The sequence below is a fragment of the Balaenoptera ricei genome, chromosome 18 (genome assembly GCF_028023285.1).
Source record: "Balaenoptera ricei isolate mBalRic1 chromosome 18, mBalRic1.hap2, whole genome shotgun sequence".
Taxonomy (NCBI): domain Eukaryota; kingdom Metazoa; phylum Chordata; class Mammalia; order Artiodactyla; family Balaenopteridae; genus Balaenoptera; species Balaenoptera ricei.
In genome coordinates, this window is record NC_082656.1 from 53,518,420 (window position 1) to 53,536,175 (window position 17,756).

General features: G+C 39.7%; 1 long non-coding RNA gene across 1 annotated transcript; it reads right to left on the minus strand.

The window, feature by feature from the left end:
- Positions 1-14,784: 14,784 nt before the first annotated feature.
- On the minus strand, positions 14,785-17,043 carry LOC132352414 (uncharacterized). The gene is made up of 2 exons (XR_009498709.1): positions 16,867-17,043; positions 14,785-15,269 (listed from the first exon to the last, which is right to left on the minus strand). It is a non-coding gene; the product is annotated as an uncharacterized LOC132352414 (long non-coding RNA).
- Between the last annotated feature and the right edge of the window lie 713 nt (positions 17,044-17,756).

The following is a 17,756-nucleotide window of genomic DNA, read 5'->3' on the forward strand; positions in this document are numbered from 1 at the left end:
CTCAGAGACCTCTGGGACAACATTAAACACACAGACGTTCGAATTCTAGGGGTCCCAAAAGAAGAAGAGAGAAAGAAAGGGTCTGAGAAAATATTTGAAGAGATTGTAGTCAAAAACTTCCCTAATATGGGAAAGGAAATAGTCAGTCAAGTCCAGGAAGTGCAGAGAGTCCCATACAGGAAAAACCCAAGGAGAAAAATGCCAAGACACATATTAATTGAACTATCAAAAATTAAATACGAAGAAAAAATATTAAAAGCAGCAAGGGAAAAGCAACAAATAACATACAAGGCAATCCCCATGAGGTTAACAGCTGATCTTTCAGCAGAAACTCTGCAAGCCAGAAGGGAGTGGCAGGACATATTTAAAGTGATGAAAGGGAAAAACCTACAACCAATATTTTTCTGCCCAGCAAGGATCTCATTCAGATTTGACAGAGAAATTGAAATCTTCACAGACAAACAAAGTTTAGAGTATTCAGCACCACCAAACTGGCTTCACAACAAATGCTAAAGGAACTTCTCTAGGCAGGAAGCCCAAGAGAAGGAAAAGACCTACAAAAACAAACCCAAAACAATTAAGAAAATGGTAATAGGAACATACATATTGATAATTACCTTAAACGTGAGTGGATTAAATGCTCCAACCAAAAGGCACAGACTGGCTGGATAGACACAAAAACAAGACCCATATATATGCTGTCTACAAGAGACCTGCTTCAGACCTAGGGACACACACAGACTGAAATGGGATGGAAAAAGATATTCCATGCAAATGGAAATCAAAAGAAAGCTGGAGTAGCAATTCTCATATCAGAAAAAATATACTTTAAAATGAAGACTGTTACAAGAGACAAAGGACACTACATAATGATCAAGGGATCAATCCAAGAAGAAATAACAATTGAAAATATTTACACACCCAACATAGGAGCACCTGAATACATAAGGCAAATGCTAACAGCCATAAAAGAGGAAATCAACAGTAACACAATCATAGTAGGGGACTTTAACACCCCACTTTCACCTATGGACAGATCATCCAAAATGAAAATAAATAAGGAAACACAAGCTTTAAATGACACATTAGACCAGATGGACTTAATTGATATTTATAGGACATTCCATCCAAAAAAAGAGAATACACTTTCTTCTCAAGTGCTCATGGGACATTCTCCAGGATAGATCATATCTTGGGTCACAAATCAAGCCTCAGTAAATTTACAAAAATTGAAATCGGGCTTCTCTGGTGGCGCAGTGGTTAAGGATCCACCTGTCAATGCAGGGGATGTGGATTTGAGACCTGGTCCGGGAAGATCCCACATGCCGCGGAGCAACTAAGCCCGTGTGCCACAACTACGGAGCCTGTGCTCTAGAGCCCACAAGCCACAAATACTGAGCCCGTGTGCCATAACTACTGAAGGCCGCATGCCTAGAGCCCGTGCTCCACAACAACAGAAGCCACTGCAATGAAAAGCCTGCGCACTGCAACGAAGAGTAGCCCCTGCTCGCCACAGCCAGAGAAAAGCCCGTGTGCATCAACAAAGACCCAATGCAGCCAAAAATAAAATAAATAAAATTTAATAAATTAATTAAAAAAGAAAGAAAGCTGAATTCATATCAAACATATTTCTTGACCACAATGCTATGGGACTAGATATCAGTTACAGGAAAAGTTGTAAAAAATACAAAGACATGGAGGCTGAACAATACACTACTAAATAACCAAGAGATCACTGAAGAAATCAATGGGGAAATAAAAAAATACCTAGAAAGAAATGACAATGAAAACATGAGACCCAAAACCTATGGGATGCAGCAAAAGCAGTTCTAAGAGGGAAGTTTATAGCAATACAATCCTACCTTAAGAAACAAGAAAAATCTCAAATAAACAACTTAACATTACACCTAAAGCAATTAGAGAAAGAAGAAGAAGAACAACAAAAAACCAAAGTTAGCAGAAGGAAAGAAATCATAAAAATCAGATAAGAAATAAATGAAAAAGGAATGAAGGAAACAATAGCAAAGATCAATAAAATTAAAGCTGGTTCTTGGAGAAGATAAACAAAATTGATAAAGCACTAGCCAGACTCATCAGGAGAAAAAGGGAGAAGACTCAAATCAACAGAATTAGAAATGGAAAAGGAGAAGTAACAATTGACACTGTGGAAATACAAAGGATCGTGAGAGACTACTACAAGCAACTATATGCCCATAAAATGGACAACCTGGAAGAAATGGACAATTCTTAGAAAAGTACAACCTTCCAAGACTGAACCAGGAAGAAATAGAAAATATGAACAGACCAATCACAAGCACTGAAATTGAAACTGTGATTAAAAATCTTCCAACACACAAAAGCCTAGGACCAGATGGCTTCACAGGTAAATTCTATCACACATTCAGAGAAGAGCTAACACCTATCTTTCTCAAACTCTTACAAAATATAGCAGAGGGAGGAACACCCCCAAACTCATTCTGTGAGGCTACCATCACCTTGATACCAAAACCAGACAAAGATGTACTACAAAAAGAGAACTACAGGCCAATATCACTGATGAACATAGATGCAAAAATCCTCAGCAAAATACTAGCAAACAGAATCCAACAGCACATTAAAAGGAGCATACACCATGATCAAGTGGGGTTTATCCCAGGAATGCAAGTATTCTTCAATATAGGCAAATCAATGAGATACACCATATTAGTAAACTGAAGGTTAAAAACCACATGCTCATCTCAATAGATGCAGAAAAAGCTTTCAACAAAATTCAACACCCATTTATGATAAAAACTCTCCAGAAAATGGGCATAGAGGGAACCTACCTCAACATAATAAAGGCCATATATGGCAAACACACAGCCAACATCATTCTCAATGGTAAAAAGCTGAAACCATTTCCTCTAAGATCAGGAACAAGACAAGTGTGCCCACTCTCACAACTATTATTCAACATAGGTTTGGAAGTTTTAGCCACAACAATCAGAGAAGAAAAAGAAATAAAAGGAATCCAAATCAGAAAAGAAGTAAAATTATCAGTATTTGCAGATGACATGATACTATACATAGAGAATCCTAAAGATGCTACCAGAAAACTATAAGAGCTAATCAATGAATTTGGTAAAGTAGCAGGATACAAAATTAATGCACAGAATTCTCTTGCATTCCTATACACTAATAATGAAAAATCTGAAAGAGAAATTAAGGAAACCCTCTCATTTACCATTGCAACAAAAAGAATAAAATACCTGGGAATAAACCTACCTAAGGAGACAAAAGACCTGTATTGAGAAAACTATAAGACACTGATGAAAGAAATCAAAGATGATACAAACAGATGGAGAGATAGACCATGTTGTTTCGATCGGAAGAATCAACATTGTGTAAATGACTATACTACCCAAAGCAATCTACAGATTCAATGCAATCCCTATCAAACTACCAATAGCATTTTTCACAGAATTAGAACAAAATATTACATAAGTTGTATGGAAACACAAAAGATCCTGAATAGCCAAAGCAATCTTGAGAAAGAAAACAAAGCTGGAGGCATCAGACTCCCTGACTTCAGACTATACTACGTAGCTACAGTAATCAAGACGGTAAGGTACTGGCACAAAAACAGAAATATAGATCAATAAAACAGGATAGAAATCCCAGAGATAAACCCATGCACATATGGTCACCTTATCTTTGATAAAGGAGGCAAGAATATATAATGGAGAAAAGACAGCCTCTTCAATAAATGGTACTGTGAAAACTGGACAGGTACGTGTAAAAGAATAAATTAGGACACTCCCTAACAGCATACACAAAAATAAACTCAAAATGGATTAAAGACCTAAAGGTAAGGCCAGACACTATAAAACTCTCGGAGGAAAACATAGGCAGAACACTCTATGACATAAATCACAGCAAGATCCTTTTTGATCCACCTCCTAGAGAAATGGAAATAAAAACAAAAATAAACAAATGGGACCTGATGAAACTTAAAAGCTTTTGCACAGCAAAAACAGAAACCATAAACAAGACAAAAAGACAACCCTCAGAATGGGAGAAAATATTTGCAAGTGAAGCAACTGACAAAGGATTAATCTCCAAAATATACAAGCAGTTCATGCAGCTCAATATCAGAAAAACAAACCCAATCCAAAAATGGGAGGAAGACCTAAACAGACAGTTCTCCAAAGGAGATATACAGATTGCCAACAAACACATGAAAGAATGCTCAGCATCACTACTCATTAGAGAAATGCAAATCAAAACCACAATGAGATATCATCTCACACCAGTCAGAATGGCCATCATCAAAAAATTTACAAACAATAAATGCTGTAGAGGGTGTGGAGAAAAGGAAACCCTCTTGCACTGTTGGTGGGAATGTAGATTGATACAGCCACTATGGAGAACAGTATGGAGGTTCCTTAAAAAACTAAAAATAGAACTACCATATGACCGAGCAATCCCACTACTGGGCATATACCCTGAGAAAACCATAATTCAAAAAGAGACATGTACCACAATGTTCACTGTGGCACCATTTACAATAGCCAGGACATAGAAGCAACCTAAGTGTCCATCGACAGATGAATGGATAAAGATGTGTCATACATATACAATGGAATATTACTCAGCCATAAAAAGAAACTAAATTGAGTCATTTGTAGTGAGGTGGATGGACCTAGAGTCTGTCAGAAAGAGTGAAGTAAATCAGAAAGAGAAAAACAAATACTGTATGCTAACACATATATATGGAATCTAAAAAAAAAAATGGTTCTGATGAACCTACTGGCAGGACAGGAATAAAGATGCAGACGTAGAGAATGGACTTGTGGACATGGGGGCTGGGAGGTGAAGCTGGGACGAAGTGAGAGAGTAGCATTGACATGTATTCACTACCAAATGGAAAATAAATAGCTTGTGGGAAGCAGCTGCATAGTGCAGGGAAATCAGCTCTGCGCTTTGTGACCACCTAGAGGGTGGGATAAGGAGGGTGAGAGGGAGGCTCAAGAGGGAGGGGATATGGAGATATATGTGTACATATAGCTGATTCACTTTGTTATACAGCAGAAACTAACACAACATCATAAAGCAATCATACTCCAATAAAGATTTAAAAATAACCAAAAGTCAATATATTTAATAGTATAATGGGATATGTCATCATCTAATTGATTTTAAAAGAAATCTTTATTTTACTTTTTGTGTGTTTTTTAACTCTATTGAGGTATGATTGATATATCAAGAAATCCACACATTTGATGTATACATCTTGATGAATTTTGATATATGCATATACCTGTGATGCCATCACCACAACCAAGGTACTAAACATATCCTTCACCTCCAAAAATGTCCTTGTGTTCTTGTGTGTGTGTGTGTGTGTGTGTGTGTGTGTGTGTTTTGTGATAAAACAATTACCATGAAATCTATCCTCATATTTAATGATTCATCATAATACCGTATCATTAACTTTAGATACTATTGTTGTACAGCAGATCTCTAGAATTTATTCATTTTTCATAACTGAAAGTTTATACCTATTAATCAATAATTCCCCAATAGCAATTGCTATTGGATCAGCAGTTTCTGTTGCAATGACAAGTATCTGGGACTGAAGTAACATGACCTCTTTTTAACAAGTTTTGTCAAACAAGATGATATGTCGTGGTTTCCCCTGATAGAAATAGTAACCAGCATGAAAAGCAAACCAGTACCCAAGAGTGTGTAGTGACTACTGTGGTTTTCTTGGTGAAGAACAGATTTTTCTACTTGGAAGTTGAATTTCCTTCTTCTCTTCCTTTCTTTTGATTGCTCTCTAAATGTCATTTTTAGTTATAGAATTGGTTCTCTTGTAAGAAGATCTGGTGACTTCCACTTAAAGTTGTCATTTCGCTCCTTTCTTTTTGGCTTATCCAAAAGCAACAAGAAAAGAATGAGAAATGAAAACATATTATCTGTCTTCAGAAGAGACAGCATAAATTTGGGACAACAAAGTAGGTGAAGAAGTATAACAATGGTGGCGATCCAACAGAGGGATGGAAAGAATTAGAAGACATCCCTCTAGAGAGATCCCAGAAATCAGTGTGCTTTTCTAAGGTAGGGGCCTTAGAGGTGCAAAACTAAGACCCTTGCCAGGAAATTGGGAACAAGGTTCACTGACTGGCATAGACGTTTTCCCTCTGCTTGGTTTTTTTCTCAGAAATGAAAAGCAAGGCCAAATGAGGAATTACACAAGTAATACAATTTGCAAGAAGCAGTCCACTCTTGTGGTGATGGGTGGGCCTTCAGGGGTCTTTATATTATAAAAATTCCTACAACTGACAGTCTCTACAGCTAGGGAAAAGTAAACTCCCAAAGAACTCATGGATACTACTATGGTATATTAGGAGCCATATCCTGGCTCCTACCCCACAATTATATGACCTCATTCATATAATTGGTTCACGAAACTTTACTACATTCAAATAATGAAAAATTAAAAAAAGAAATCTATATCTATATCTATATATAGAGAGAGTTATTACTAGAAAAAAGGAGGAATGGAAATGAGAAACAAATTTCGGATAATGAATTCTTACTAGAAATACATTGCAGGTGGAAATTGTAACCAGATATTTCACATTCATTAAAAAAATTAAGGAGGCAATTGCTCTAATATAGAAAGCAGACAAAGCAGAAATATGAGGTCAGGGAGAGGTAGTTAGAGAGTATGAGGAGATCACTGTGAGCTGGCAGAGTTCAGGAGTCAAAGCACAAAAGAAATAGAATATAAACAAAACTACTCTAGAACTAAAGGCAAAACTATTAGCAGACAAGCAGAGTCTAGACATTGATGAAAATACAATAAGGGGCCTGATAAAAATTGGCACACTGAAATGGAAGCAAGGAGTTTAAAAGGTTAGAGAAAAAATAATAGACAAAGGTGATATGTGTAATTGGTGTCCTAAGGAGGAAACATGGAGATAATTATTCAGAAAAATATTTAGAATATTTTATGGATAAAAGGAGAATCTACAATTTGAAAGGGCATGCTATTTCCTAGGAACATTTGACATAGAATGATAAATACAAACTTCAAGTAAAAGAAAAATTTCAGTAAAACAAAAACAGTCCAGGTTCAGACTTCTTCACAGAAAAGAGTGGGCAGCACTTAAGAATTTCATACCCAGCTAAAATATTTTTCCTGTATTAAGACAACAGACATTCATGAACATGTTAGAATGTAGGGAATTTTGATTCGATGTATTATTTCAAAAACTACTTAAGGATAAGCCTCAGCCAATGAAGAGATAAGTGGTAAAATATAGAAAAATGGTGGTATATACTGAGTCTGTATAATTGCACAAAAACAAATATGGGGAATATGGCTATAGAACCCAACATAAATGTTATAAACCCTGACAAATACTGGAAAGAGATAATGAGAGAGGAGAAAGTTTATTATTATTTGGCTGGTTTTCTTATCTTTTACAGTGAAATGTTAAAAGATTAAGTAAAGCTGATAAAACGACTGATAGAGGCATACAAAGGGGGTAGGTGGCAGTGGGGTGTTCTCTCCTTATAAGAAAGAATATTTTATCACTGATATTGGATTATTGGAGCAGTGTGGTAGTGATGATCAGACTGACTTGTAGTTGGTTTCATTATTGTTTTAAAATTTTCTAAAGAACAATGCACGTTCTTCTTGCTAGCACCTGGCAGGAACTGCTCCTACAGACTCATCTTTGGTAATTCACTGGATAAAGGTACAATTAAATTTACCATTACAAAAGCAAACGCTAAAAAGATAATATCAGCTAGAGGGAGGCAAAGAGAAAGCAAAAATACATGCGCTAATTTCTCTTTGGTCAAAGTGCGGAATTAATCAGTACTGCAAAAAATACTCCCCTGTGAATCTGAGTAGGCGAGAATTTATTAAAAAAAGAATCCCCACATCACAAACCACAAAGGAATGATTTACAACCTATGATAATTCTAAAAAACTTCTATTCTTCAAAATACACAGAGGACTAAATGTATTACATAATGTTATAAATATGAATGTTATCACTAGGAAAAAACTCTTCCAAATTTTCAGAAAGAAATCAGATACAATACAAAATGGAAAACAATAGACCACACAGGAAAAGATCAAAAAAACAAAACAAAACAAAACAAAAGAATATTTCTCTTAAGAAAATGAGAAGTTTCTTTCTCCACAAGCTGTCATGGCCTCTATATCCATTTTTCTTATTTTGTTGTTTCTTGTCCTGCATGTCTTGCACGCAGAAGCCGTGAAAAAATACACCTTTCTCTCTTGGAAAGGCTTGTGGCGGGGTGGGAGGTGTGCAGGCACTAGAGCAGAGAAACCCAGGCTTCTATAACCGTAACTATTATCAACCATCGTTGATTGTCTATTACTCTGCCTACTTTTAGTTATGCCCGGGGTGGGGGGGGGAGTCCAAACTCTGTCCATCAATTTCATTGGCTTCAGTCAGAGGTGAAAACCCTATCGATCTGTCCATGTGGATGCTTCCTTCTCTCTCTGTGAACTCTGCTTTTCAAAGAGAGCTTGCAAGTTTCGGCAGGGATCATGGGAGCTGACTTGAAACGGAGAGCAAATGTTCAGAAGAAAGGAAGTTGCCTAAGCATGTTAAATGCATGTAAAGGACTATTTTGGGATTTGTAGATGGAGATCTTTCATCCCCTCCCTCTGCCTCAGCCTGGGCCTGCTGGCAGCATATCGTGTCTGGCTGTGGGCAGAGAGCAAAGCCCTTGGCCTTCCTGTGGCTCCGCCTCTTCAAACTTCCCAGGAGGAAAAGAACCTTATTCAATATTGTAACAGATGAGCTCTTGAGTTCACCTCCTTCCCTGCAAGTCCCAGTAATTTATTCGTGTTGCTCAAGCACTACTCTGTCCCTACGTGGAAACAGCAGTTGTTATACTGTTTGCCAATATATTTATCTCCAGTCCCGCGGCCATGCTGAGCTGGTGAAACAGATGCCGGTGAGGCTCTTTGCTCTTTGCCTCTCACGGAGATGAACCTGGCGGGAGTGCAAGGCCAGAGCAGCCAAGGGAAAGCCTCAGGGTCCCTTCCCCAGCTGGCTCCCCAAACGGTGCAGGCAGACGGTGTGCAAAGCTACTCGTGAGCACTAAGGACGGCAGGCTCGGCGCCACGCCCACGGCCCCTGCTCCTCTGTTTTCCCCAGGACTATGGGTGTGAGATGAATTGTTAAAAACCATCCTGGCTTCCAGAGCCCATGGGGAGCTGCTGCCTTTCACTGTAATTACCCGTCACACCGTTGCGCTGTTTAGCAGGGCCAGCTGGCTCTTTGGATGAAATTAGATTCCGAATATAAAGCCACGTGGGCATGAAATTATGTTCTAATTGGGCCACGGGATTGTAGTCCCTGCTACCTCTGTACCTCAGTCCGTTTCCCACACCCAACCAAGATGCTATTGATCTTCCCATGTCCTTGCTGGAGTCTGAGTTCGAACAGGCTCTAAGGGATAAGGTCACGTGGATAAAACTGAAAACCTCCATAAGATGAGCCCGGTGGGTACTTGCTGGGCTTGAATGCTTCCAAATGTTTCTCTGCAGTGGACAATATTTCTTTTCAAATGACAGTGAATGCATTGTAAGCTTGGGTGAGGCAGTTGTGTCCTGTTTTTTAATAGTTGTGATTAAAAGAAAAACTAGAAATAAAAAAAAAACCAGATTAAGCAAATTTAAAAAATCAATTAGATGAGATTGGGTGTGTTCAGGGTGGTGTATACTACATGATTCCACTTACGTGATGTATGTAAAATAGTCAAATTCATAGAATCAAAGAGTGAGTGGTGGTTGCCAGGGGCTGGCAATCTAGAAATCTGCTGTACAGTACTGTGTCTATAGTCAACAGTATGTATTGTACACTTGAAAATTTAAGAGGGCACATGTCATGTGTTCTTACTACAATAGAATAGAATAGAATAGAATAGAATAAAAATCAATCTAGGAGAAGTGCCAGGGGTACATTAAGAGAGAGGACATGAAGTCAAAGATGACTTTTTTCTGGAAGTGTTGGCCCTGCTGCTTTTTGGTGACTGAGGCCCGGATGTCAGCGTCGCGTGGGTATGCTCTGCTTGTCATGTGTCAATGCAAGGAAGGTAAGGATGATGCTATCCTTTTCACCATTGTTTTCCCCTGACCCAGAGGCATTCAATGAATATCTGTTGAAAGAACATGTCAGCGGAATTGCCCTCTGCTGAAGATAAAAAGCAGTCGATTTTCTTCCCTGAAAGATCCACATGACCCTCATGGATTTCTGAGTCAGAAGGGGACCTAGGCTCTTTGTGTCAGGGAGAAGCAATGGCAGTAGCCCACTGATTTTCTGACTCCCCACATAGGTGTGCAGAAGTTGGACTGACCTCTTCCCTCTAGACTGCCCAGAGTTCTTAGTCTACTCTACAGGAGGGGAAAACCCCAAGAAGATACCAGCTTTGCTGATGAGAAGATGCTTGAATCACCTTTGGTATGAGCTATTAATAGAAGAGATGCCCTCATATTTATACCCAACTCTCTGCAGCAGTTCATTATATTCATATGTGGAAATCAATTCATAAACTCAGTACTCTGAGTCAAGGCTTATATGAAAATGTGGACTTAGTAATAAAGGCCTGGGGTTAAGAAGCAAATTCTCAACATGGATGCATGAGACAAGAACCATCTGAGACCTAGATAAGAATTTAGCCTAAGGCAGATTTTAAAAATTAAAAAAAAAGTTATCTTCAATTTCATAATAAGGAGAAATTATTAACTAGTATCAATTTTCCATGCCTTATAAAATTCATGTTTTATAACTATGAATAGTAAAATATAAATATCAAAGATGTGAACTCAGTTATTCTCAAGTCAACTCTGAGAACATCTGAGAGTTAAAGGAACCCCTCTAGGTTTTGTTACAAATACAGACACCTGAGTCTCATGGGGGCCTACAAGGTTCTGAGTGTGCCAAACTAGGTTAGCTAGTCTCCACAAGAATTTTGTCTTGAAACAGCTTCTTTCTGGCTTGGTGTGGTAACCATTGGTTTACAACTGGGTAGGGGTGGGAGAAGTAAAGGCAGTGCTGTAATGCTCAGATGTTATTTATCTGTAATTCTTTAAGACTGATAGGACCTTAATTATCATTTCTAGGAGGACATGGAGGGAGGGAGTTAGGTTGGGGTAGACGGGTCATTGCTCTTTCTCAGGGGAAATGATTTTGGAGGAGAGTTGGTGGAACGATTCTCCCTTGGCGTCTTTTACTCTGTAATTTGATCTGGATGGAGTCAGTTGATATCAACAACAATAATAACACCTGGTATTCATTGACTATCCGCTTTGTTTTGTAGGGACTGTGTTAAGTATTTTACGTATATCACCACATTTTAAACCTTTAGTACAACCCTGTGAATTTAATAGCACTTATGTCTATTAGGTGGATGGGAAAATCTAGGAGTAGTCAGAGAGAGGCTCTCCTGTGGAGGTATGGCTGGGAGGGGTGTGTACAGGGACCTCAGCCGAGTAGGGAGAGGAAAGCGGAGACAAACTCTGTAAACCTCACCAGCCCTAAGGCTGCCCTTGACTGTGTGACTCAGGCAGGTCTTCCCAGCCACCGTGTGCGTGTGTGTGTGTGTGTGTGTGTGTGTGTGTGTGTGTAATACCTCTTTGTGGTTTTAAGCACATTTGAGCCAGTTGAGGATTCATTGTGAAGGCTAAATGGAGTGATGCACAAGTGGAAATAAAGACTCGTGGGTATTTCCCATCTAGTTTGATAACTGTCAAATGAAAGGGATTCGTGCTGCCCACAGAAATGCTAGAATAACAATCTGATAATAGTATTTGGCACTTGCTTCACAGAGTAGCACTCTTCCAGAATGATTCTCTGAAACCAGCAGGATAGCAATCTTCTTTTAAGTCCACATAGGGAAAGCATGTCCTCAAAATAAGACTTCTGAAATCAAGGACTAGGGGTTGAAGTGGCTACCAGCTTCACTTGCTCTTTAGCCAAGATGCCCAGGTTTGATTCCATAGTTGTTTCTTTTATATATTTTCTAAAACTTCATTGGGAAGGGAAGAAGGGAGAATAGTGAGGGATGTATAAAGCAGAAACAAACCCTGTTTTAGAGATAATATTATAGCGGTTCAATTTCTTTACAGCCTCACTGAAACAAATCAACGAAAACCCAAGAAAGTCTCAGTTTAACCAAAAAAAGTGTAACAAGGTGAAGAAAAGTTTATTTGCCATAATTTCTCTTGGGGAAAGCACCTTGTTGTGTGTGTGTGTGGAATTTCAGTGAATTGTTTGGGATAGAGAGTGAGACCGGCCCAGGAAGGAAAAGATAGTCCCTTAACTACATGATATAAGATGAGAAAGGAAATTTGTGTGCAAAATGGGTGGGGGACAGGGGGGAAGAGCCAGAGCTGGGAGCTCCAGGGGCAGCCCAGTTGCAGGAGCTTTTGGGGAAAGAAAAATGTGTTTCATGAATTTCTAAGTTGGTTTTCGTCTGTGCTCCATCAACTCTCTCTTCTCAGCTTTGGCCCTTGGACTCCCAACAATAATCTTCAGTGAAATGGACATTTCTCACTCTTCTTTTTAGGGGAGTGTAAGTGGATACTTTTGATGAAATTTGAGGAGATGACTTTCTGTGTTTGGGTCAAAGTTGGGTCAAGGGTGGGCATATACTGGGGCAGCTTGTGACAATAAATTACATTAAATAGTAACCTTCATATTTTTGTCATTTAGAATACTGCATTTTATATTTAGAGTATTTAATTTTGCCTTGCTTATGATTCTATGTTTTCCATTTTGTGTGGTATCTCATATGGCTCTCTCCAAGAAGGCCGAGGTGGTTGCTTACCTGTTGGCAGGTAATACCGTTTGTGGGTAATCTCTCGCCTTCTCTAATGAATTATATGTTTTGTGAATTTTTCAAAGCACAATCCTTGGCTTGGCAAGCTGTCAAAACAGTCCCCTATAGTGTGGAGATACCATTCCTGGAGAATTAGTTCTGGATGGAATTAGTTCTGAGTTGCAAAAATAAGAAAATAAGATTACAGGAGAGAATGAGTTGTTCATGGTGAGCGAAAAGAAATGCAAAGGCAGATGGGAGTGAAGAGCTATTTGCTCTGCCTAGAGAGACTTTTGAAGATAATATCCTTAACATTTATACAGCTCTTCATATTTTTTAAGTGCTTCCTGGTAATTGGAGTCATTAATCAGATATTAACTGCAGGTCATTCAATGAATTAGCTGTTGATTTAGACTGAAAGCTGTGCATAATTTGGGGGACTAGGAACAAATACGATTCATTTTACATTTCTCAAAAATTTGACTTTCTTGTGCTCATTGAGAGTTACTGTGTGTGTGTGTGAGTTCTGATTATGGATACCAATATGTACTTATTATTGTATGAATTCACATTTATGTCGAATACTCATCTATAATTTGTTAGTTTGATCTTTGTAACACGTGTGGAGATAAGACTATGAGGAGAAACTCCAGTTGTTAGAGCTGTCATGGTGCCAGTCATCACTGAATGCCCTCCCCCAGCACAGGGGGACATGCTGGCATTGAGTGGTCAGTAAAACACACAACCGAGTCTCCTTCCTTCTCCAGATTGAACATTTGCCACCTTGGATGCGCCAAATGATTGTAAGGAGATCAGGAATAAATACGATTTTTACTACAAGTAGATGACTTATCTATTTGGCTATTTCTATAAATCATAACTAGTTTATCTTCCATCTAACCTGGAAATAAATTATGCATATACATATAAGGCTTAAGTTTATTTGGCACATTATGTCTAAATATCAAGACATTCTTATTTCCCACTAGTATTTCTGCATACGTGTTCTTCAACCAATAATTGCAAATAATTGAGGTCTAAGGGAAGCCATAGAACTTTGGAGTTGAGTTTTTCAGAAATTAATGGGGACTCCTTTGGCTTTGATGCTTGAATACGTTAATATCACTATAAGTCTTGTTGATTTTCCTACAAAGGCTTTGAAACCGTGGTTACTTCTCCCAGCAGAGCCTCTGCATTTCCTTCCTTCTTATAATCATGCACAGTCTCTGTGACCAGGTGGCCTGGATTTGAATCCTGCTTCTCCTATTCACTAGCTGTGCGACCTTGAGTAAGTTACTTTGCCTCTCTTGACACTCTGTTTACTCATCTGTAAAGTAAGGAATAATTTATCTGCTGCCTTTAGTTGTTAGGAAGATTAAATGAGCAAATATTTATACTGTGTCTGGTGCATTTAGAGCACACATCTTCCTCGACTAAGATGGAGTTACATCCAGATAAACCCAAGGTAAGTTGAAAATGTCCTAGGTCGAAAATGCATTTAATACACCCAACCTACTGAATATCAGAGCTTAGCTGAGCCCACCTTAAATGTGCTCAGAACATTTACATTAGCCAACAGTTGGGCAAAATCATCTAACACAGAGCCTATTTTATAATAAAGTGTTGAATGTCTCATGCAATCTATTGAATATTTTACTGAAAGGGAAAAACAGAATGGGTGTCTGGGTACGGAATAGTTGGTTGTAAGTGTATCTGTTGTTTACTCCCGTGATCACGTGGCCTAGGAGCTGTGGCTTGTTGCTGCTGCCCTTAATCACGAGAGAGTATCGTGCTACATCTCTCTGGCCTGGGGAAAGATCAAAATTCAAAATTCCAAGTACGGTTTCTACTAAATGTGTATTGCTTTTATTACCTACTTGGGTTCTTGGACTCTTTAATCAATAAAAATTGATGAGGCCAGACAAGAAATTCAGGCAAGGCTTTATTGGCACTGGTGCTGCAGGACGACTGAGCGAAAACAAGTAACAGGTTTCTTTGCTCGCTCCCTAAGAGGCGGTGAGCTGGTCCCTTAAATGGCGTGAGGGTGTGGGCGGGTCCAGGCTGGAGGGGCGGCTAAGGCGGTCGGCCCAGCCCCTTAGTGCCGTGCGCAGGGAGCATGCGCAGTGTGCACCTTGCTTTTGCTCCCGGCACCTCAGAAGCGGCTGCTGGGTTTTTGGTCTTTTTCTATCTTGTTACTTATAATTTGCCCCAGCTGCCTATGCATGCAGTTATTTTTAGTCCTTTATAGTTTCTTTATATTCTGTTGCTGGAGGAGACGTTTGTCCAGTGTTGCAAGCACTGCAGCCAAGGATCCCAGGTCCCAGGTCCCAGCCTGTCTCACCTTCACACCGTCGTGAAGTCGAAAAATCGTAAGTCGAACCATCCAAAGTCAGAGACATAAGTATTTGTTAAACCTATTAAAAATTTCACATTTAAAAATACGTTGCTGAGTCAAACATAGAAGATACTCTATTAATGTTTGCTCAGCCTTTTTAAAATTCACATTTTAAAATACGTTGCGAGAAAATGAGTTTAGATTTCTTCACTTAGCAAAAAAAAAAAAAAAGAAAGAAAGAAATTACACTTTGCCGCTGGTAAACTTTAAGGAGCAAAAATTGGCTAAATTTGCACTACAAACAACTACTTTCTTTGAAAATGCCAGGGGTGTGAGGATTGGGCAAAGGGTATTTGGTGGTGGCTCTGAGCACTGTGGGTGAGTTGGCAAAAAACTAAAGACCTGGATTAGCTGTAGCGTCTCACTGAGGTTGTTGATTGGTGAGCTTGAGGCAGGGAGCTTGGGAGGTCTTGGCAAAGCTTATTTGGAGCTCTTCAGCTTTCCTCACGCCCTATCTCAGTGCCCTCTAGGTTTAGGAAAGGTCATAAAGCAAGCCAGCAGCCAGAAGAAGAGAATTTAAATACTCGAGTAAGGGGGCTTCCCTGGTGGCGCAGTGGTTAAGAATCTGCCTGCCAATGCAGGGAACACGGGTTCGAGCCCTGGCCTGGGAAGATCCCACATGCCGCGGAGCACTGAGCCTGCGCTCTAGGGCCTGCGAGCCACAACTACTAATGCAAAGAGTAACCTCCGCTCACCGCAACTAGACAAAGCGCATGCGCAGCAATGAAGCCCCAACGTAGCCAAAAAAAAAAATGGGAGTGATTTATTCCAGGGATGCTCCAAAAATTCTCAAATGGAACAATTTTCATTAGGTAAAAATATTTTAATGTTACACAAGAAACATTTAGAAGGGTGAGTTTTGTTCACAACAGAACAAATGAAAAAAACCAGGCTATTAAAATTCCTAAAAGATCGCATTATATTTAGACATTTTTTGGGGGGAGGCGGGAGTCAAAAGATCAGAATACTAGTAGGATCATAGGAACGAGGTCAGGAACTGAAGTTGCACCAGGAACGCTCAGCCCCGAATCCATTATAGAAACAGTTGGCCTGATCTATATTTCATAATCTGATATTTCTTCTGAAGACCGGCTCCATGTTCCCCTTTTTTTCATGATGTTGACTCAGGTTAGGAGGATGGTTAAGTTTGGGTGGGCTAAGTTACAGTTCAATAACAGTTGACCTCCAACCTTACCTTGTATCTGTGGGGGTCTTGGGTGGGTGGGAGATTGTTCCCTCTTCATGTCTCACTGGTAATACATCTCTGTCTTCAGTGTGCGGCATCCTGGAGCCCAGCATCTTCCCCTCCCTCCAAGTCAAAAGGCTTTTACTTCTTTTATGCTTCCATCAGCCCTGCTTCTCCTCTAGCTGAGACTCCTGTTGCTTGTTACTCAAGGCTCAGAGCCGAGGCAGAAAGGACCCGTTCCTCCCTTGGGGATGAGTGACTGTTGCCTCTATCTCTCCCTAAGAAACAGCAGATTTTACCTGGGCCCCCGGGGGTGGGGAGCTTTCCTGGCCCTCCCCAAGCCCTTTCAAGCTTTTGTTCTAAACTGGTTCCTGGCAGTCTGCATTTGGCCTTTGAGAGTTCATTAATGTTTTAGCTGCTTTTTCCTTACCTGATTTCATGGTGGCTAACTCTTCCTCCCCAGCTCTGCTGAAGGTGAAAGAGTCACGCGTCCCTTCCTCCTTGGAGGAGCTTCTCACATTTTGTATTTCACTTGGTGCCTTGCAAGCTCAGCTGTCTGATGGCCTGAAGAAAATTTATGATTTTGTAGACTACCTGACGTTTTCTAGTTGTTAGGGTGTCAAAGATGCTCTCTTACAGCTTTATACATTTTTAAGCAGAAGTTGAATTAATATTTAAGCCTTCGTCACACTGTAAACTTCTGTGCTTCTATAGCCCAGACAAGAGAAGAGGAAAGGCAAGAGTTCCCGAAATTCAGGGGGACAAGCTGTACTTGACCCAGCCAAAGGAGCTTACTCTTGTTCATCTCATTAGTGATGCAGAGAGGTGGTGACTCAGTATGTCCTGTGATCTACCACATGTTCACAAATTTCTCCTCTGCTAAGCCTTTCATGTGAAATTAATCACAATCCTTCTGTCTGACAAACAAGGCACTTCAATTTGGTCCCCAAATGCTTTTCTCAGTATCTCCCTACAGGCTCAGTTGCACCTTGTGCTTCAGCCACGTGGGTTGACAAACCTTGGAGTGGGGTCTGTCTTCCTTGGTTGGAATCCATAGTAGACCACTTATTAGCTCTGTGAGCTGCAGCTAGCTGCTTAACCTCTCCATGGCTCAGCTTCTTTATTTGTAAAATGGAGAAAGTAATAATTGTTACTTACATCATAGGTTTGTCACGAGGTACCAGCCTGGTCTAGACTATTCCTAGTCCTCTGAGAACCTCACCTGTAAAAGTAGAATATATAAAACACTGATGTTCAGCTCAGGTTCAAATTTGTATCATGTTTCCCCTTTGCTGCCCTTAAGATTAGCTTTCGTGAGCG